Here is a 6,000-nt window from a genome sequence, read left to right as displayed (position 1 = left end):
CCAGCAGGGGATAAAGTAACCCAGCTGGCCATTGTCGAAGAGACTTATTTTTGGCACAGGAGACACACGCCCGAATATAGTCTCCGACGTCACGGGCTATATGCGGCCACCAGTACGTCCTCGCCAGAAGCTCAGATGTCCTTTTGGTCCCAAAGTGTCCACCCACCCTGGACGAGTGAGCCCAAGAGAGAACCGCCGGTCGCAAATTTGATGGCATGAAGGTCTTGCCCGGGGGCACAGACTCTAGCGAAGTCGGAGCCACGGTCCTCAGGCTCTCAGAAGGGACAATAAGCCGAGGTTCCTCCTCCTCCGCTGATGACACAACGGAGTGGGAGAGAGCATCGGCACGAATGTTCTTCTCCCCGGAGAGAAAATATAGGGTGAAATGGAACCGGGAGAAGAACAGGGACCATCTGGCCTGGCGAGAATTTAGCCGCTGGGCAGTCTGAATATGGACCAAGTTCTTGTGGTCGGTGTAAACTTGGAAGGGAAAGCAAGGCCCCTCAGGAGGTGTCTCCACTCCGAGAAGGCCAACGTCATAGCTAGCAACTCCCTGTCCCCGATGGAATAATTCCTCTCCACCAGTGTGAAGGTCTTAGAGAAAAAGAAGCAAGGATGCGTCCGACCTTGAGCATCCTTTTGGAATAGGACAGCTCCAGCACCGACGGATGAGGCATCCACCTCCATTATGAAAGGTTTATCTACATTGGGGCGATGTAGACTGGGAGCGCTAGCAAAGTGGGACTTAATAGAGAGGAAGACCTTGGAGACTTCCTCCGACCACAATTTGGGATTTGCTCCCTTTTTGGTGAGGTCAACCAAAGGAGATACCAAAGTTGAGAAGAGGGGAATGAACTGGCGATAGTAATTAATGAACCCCATAAAGCGCTGCACTGCTTTGAGAGAATGGGGTTCCTGCCAGTCCATCACAGCCTGTAGCTTGACGGGATCTATAGCCAATCCTTGGGCCGAGATGATATAGCCCAGGAAAGGCAAAGACTCCCGCTCAAACACACACTTCTCCAACTTGGCATAGAGGGAATTTGCCCCTAGGAGGTCGAAGACTTTGCAAACATCTATCCGGTGGGAGTCTATATCTGGAGAGTAGATGAGAATATCATCCAGGTAGACTACAACCGAGGTGGAGAGCATATCCCAGAATATATCGTTCACAAAGTCTTGGAAAACGGCTGGGGCATTACAGAGCCCGAAAGGCATCACCAGATATTCATAGTTCCCATCCCTTGTGTTAAAAGCAGTTTTCCATTCGTCCCCCTCACGGCTGCGAATCAGGTTGCAAGCACCCCGCAGATCTAGTTTAGTAAACATCCTTGCTCCCCGAAGCCTATTAAAAAGCTCAGATATCAGGGGCAATGGGTACTTGTTCTTAACGGTGATGGCGTTAATACCCCTGTAATCTATACATGGACGTAATTCTCCGTTCTTTTTCTGCACGAAGAAGAACCCAGCCCCTGCAGGTGACACTGACTTCCTAATGAATCCCCTTGCCAGATTCTCCTGGATGTACTGAGACATAGCCTCCATCTCTGGGAGAGACAATGGGTAGACTCGACCCCGGGGAGGCTCAGCACCAGGCAAGAAGTCAATAGGACAGTCATAGGGGCGATGAGGCGGAAGGGTCTCTGCAGCCCTTTTGGAGAACACATCCGCATAGGGCCAATATTGCTTGGGGAGAGAGGAGAGATCTGCGGGTACCTCAGTAGTAGCAACCTGAACGCACTCCCTCTGACATCTACCCCCACAAGATTCATCCCAAAATCCTGCCTGTGGACCACTCAATATCAGGAGAGTGGTACCGTAGCCAAGGTATCCCTAACAGGATCTCATCAATTCCCTCAGGAATGACGAGCAGAGATATTATCTCCTGATGAGAGGACAACATGGATAGGGTAAATGGGATGGTCTGGTGTGTAATCTGTGAGGGCAGTGTCGACCCATTCACCACTCGTTCACTGGTTGGGCGAGCATCACCAGAGGTATTGCGTGTCGCTGGGCGAAGGCAGAAGACATAAAATTGCCCTCTGCCCCGGAATCCACGAAAGCTCTACCAAATGAGTGGATGGGCCAATGGTAATTGTCCCCTTAAAGGACAATTTGCAGGCAAACGTCGCCGTGTCTAGTGTACCTCCACCTACTACCACTAGACGCTGACGTTTCCCCGACTGCTGGGGACATCTGGTGGCAAGATATCCTGACTGCTGGCAAACATGACAGACCCTAAGTGCACGAGCGGTCTGGGACTTAGATCCCGCTCGTGACACCTCCAAGGCCTCATGTGACTCGGGCGCCTGGACCGGAGATGCTAAAGGTTTGGCGAAGGTGGGAGCCAGCTGAAACCTCTGCCTACACTGGGCTCGCTCTAACCTCCGCTCGTTAAAACGGAGGTCAATACGAGTAGACACAGCTATTAGCTCCTCCAGTGTGGCGGGAATCTCCCTAGTGGCCAGAGCGTCTTTAACATGGTCAGCCAGCCCCCTTCAAAATATAGGAATGAGGGCTTTATTCGACCACTCCAGCTCAGATGCTAAGGTGCGGAAGTGGACGGCAAAATAGCTGAACAAGGACGAGCTCTGAGTCAATGCCAACAGTTGGAGCGCCGTATCATGGGTGACTCGAGATCCTAAGAAGACCTGTTTCAGAGTGCTCAGGAACAGCGGAGCACTCTGCACCACATGATCACCACGCTTCCACAGCGGCGTAGCCTACTCCAACGCCCTGTCCGACAGGAGAGACATAATGAATCTCATCTTTGCCCGCTCTGTAGGGAAACGTGCAGCCAGGAGCTTGAGGTGTATAGAGCACTGGCTCACGAAATACCTATAAGATTTGCCATCACGGGAGGCGAGATAGAGTCGGAGCAGGGGTGGCAGTGGACAAAGTTGCTGCAGCCACGCTAGCAGCCTGAACAGCTACTGCGGTAACATCCACAGCTGAGGTTGTGCGCTCAAGAGCCGCCAACCTGCCCTCCAGCTGCTGGATGTACCGCAAAGATTGCTGTTTGTCCGCCATTGCTAGCCAGACCCTGGCGCTAGGATTATGTTAGGGCTGGCAGAATGCACCGAGTATATTTAGATATAATTATTTGTGCGTTCGCAGCCCGGGGTCCACTGTGCAGGAGACGAACCTGCTGCTAGCAAATGGCGGCACAATATGGCGGTATAAGCGAACTCTGTTACTTCTCAAGAGTCGCACAGAAGGGAAAACACTGTGCCCTGTTAGCGTCACAGGGGAACACAGCTGCCTAACAGAGCAAAAGCATTCAGTGGTCAGGGAGTAGCAAGCACACAAACACCTCCTCTCCGGTGGTGCCTGCACCTCTGTCTGATAGGGGGTAATCTTCTGCAGACGTGAAGCATTGAAAATGCCGAAAGGGCAGAAACTTACGCTTCAGGGGAGGGAGCCGAGGTTTGCCTGAGGAAGGAGAGAACTCGTCCCACCGGTGGCCTCTTTTATAATTTGGTCCAGCCTGGTTCCAAACAGATGTGATCCCTGGAAGGGCAAATTGGAGATGGATTTCTTAGAAGATAAATCCACCTGCCACGCCTTTAGCCAGATGGTTTTGTGGATGGCCACTATGATACTGGACGCCTGAGCAGCACATGAGGCGACATCCGGGAGTACTACATATTTTTCCGCATGAGATATCTGGTCCGCTAGATCAGCTAACTCGGCAGAAGGAACTCCAGGGAGGATGCCTTGCCAGAGTTGCTTAGTCCATGCAGATATCGATTTTGACACCCATGTGGTGGCAAAGGAAGGGCGTAATGAAAAGCCTGCTGCTTCAAAGGCCAACTTAGCAAACGACTATATGAGTCTGTCATTGGAGTCCTTGAGGGATGCACCGTCCGTAAGTAAAAGGATGGTATTGGGGGATAGCCTGGAGAATCCACCGTAAGGAAAACGGTCAAGTTTTCAGTTAGATCAGAGGCAAAGGGATACAGGATACCTAGTTGCTTATGTGACGCCCAGGAGACCGGGATACCCAGCACCGGACCAATGGAGTCTGTCTCTTGAGGGGGATGTCACGGGTGGCTTGACCCGGTGCTGTGGCCTCAGGCAATGCACAGTGTAAGGGGTATCATGAGGGGACAGGCACTTACTTGATCAGCAGCAGGTTCTCCCAGCGGTGACGATCTCGATCCTGGATAGATGGCTATTGTCCAAATGAAAGACTGAGGCACTGAAACGTTTAACCAGTTTACTTTAACATAAAAGGATTTACAACCAGTCCTGTCACCGGAGTCTGTATGGGAACTCTGAGTTACTTTGACCCTGCCGGGGTCTTCGCCTCTTATTGTGTGCAATTTCTGTGTGGCCCTGCTGCTGTATGTGAACTGGCTGCCGGCCCAATCTGTCCCCTCCGGGTCCTGGTTCGACGGGCAACCCGAGTCCTTTTATCGGTTTACCCCCTCTGGGAGTACCGCTGAACTCTGTGTCTGTTGCTGCATCCGACCCTAGTGAAGCTGATATCACCTCACGTTTTTCCGGTTGCTGTATTATATATAATGAATACAGCCACGGATCCGGTATCCGTCTTTGCGCCTGTTCTGGGTAGTGATTAATGCTACCCGGTTCTCACAATGTCCTTTTTCTCTATCCCTCTTCTCCTCAGGCCGGTGATTTAGGCCTGGTCACAGTCACAGGGCTGTTAGAGATTTAACTGTATGACCTCTCACTATCAGCTCCTTGGCCCAACTGCCATTTCTTCTCTCAGACCAGAATGGATCAAGGGGAGTCTCTGGAGCTCCCCCTTCTGGCCGGAGGTGGTAGTGCAGTCTTGCTATTTTAGTATTTGTACTTACTGTCAGTAACTATTTTTGTGGCAAATACCCCTAGGGGTGCCACACTTACGTCTCTGCAAACATCTGGTAGGGTTTTTCCGCTCTCTGGACCCTCCTGAAATTCCTTATGGGGGGCACACACCCATGGAGGTGGTCTAGACCAGTGTTTCTTTAGTATTTCACAGGTGATAATTTAATCACCTGCTCAAGCATTAATTCCATCACCTATGCAATACTAAGTAAATCCTGAAAACATTACCTGTTGGTGGGTCTTGAGGACTGGAGTTGAGGAACACTGGTCTAGATCGTCTGAAGGACAAAGCCTGTTCTGCGGGATCCGTAGAAGTATCTTTGATATTAAAGCTCTGGTTGACCACCACAATAAGACTTTGTATCATGTCTCTCATGTTAGAGGTTTGATCAGAATTAAGGTCCAAGCCAGACTCGGAAACCGCATCCAAATCTGGCTGTGTTAGAAAGTCTGGGGGGGAGGAAGCTACCCACCAAGAGGGGCCGGGAGGGGACCAGGAGTGAGATGAAGACCTGGAGCAACTCTCCTGCCTAGTTCTCTTACTACCATTATTGGTAAAGTTAAACGGTTTTTCCTGAGATATGTCAGCAGCTGCAGAGGGGAGGATTAGGCAGCCCACCCAGAACGGATACCAGGGACTGGGACACCTTGGTAAGATCAACAACGGATTGCGACAGAGAAGTCGCCCACGCTGGGATAAGGGGTGCACTCTCACCAAAAGCGGTGGATGACTCCTGGGTAGTAACAACAGGGGGATTACTGCAGTCCTGACCTGAGGGCAGTCTGCATTTCTAAGAGCAGCAAACAAAGTGTTTGACAAGTAAGGCCGGAGGGTGAGCGTGCTTTCCCTTAGGATTAGACATGACAAAGGTTATGTAGACTCACAAGCAAATGCCAGAGGTACCGGGAAAAGCAAGAACTGCTGGGGAGAGTGTCAGACTGCAAAGCAGAACTTACCCACAGGAAATATGAGGTTCTAAAGTCTGCTCCCCGAGAGCATGGAGAAGAGGAATGGTTGGAGACGCTGATGGGCTGGAAAGGCTCCTGTCCTAATGCAGTAGCAGGGCCTGACTGGCCATCTGACAAATGCCAGAAGGGCCTGTCTGGTCATGGGCTGCCTTGTCTGCTACGTTGTAAACAGAATCTGTGTTCTCAAGACACCCATAC

The sequence above is a fragment of the Ranitomeya imitator genome, chromosome 2 (genome assembly GCF_032444005.1).
Source record: "Ranitomeya imitator isolate aRanImi1 chromosome 2, aRanImi1.pri, whole genome shotgun sequence".
Classification (NCBI taxonomy): Eukaryota; Metazoa; Chordata; class Amphibia; order Anura; family Dendrobatidae; genus Ranitomeya; species Ranitomeya imitator.
This window is presented reverse-complemented; position numbering follows the sequence as displayed.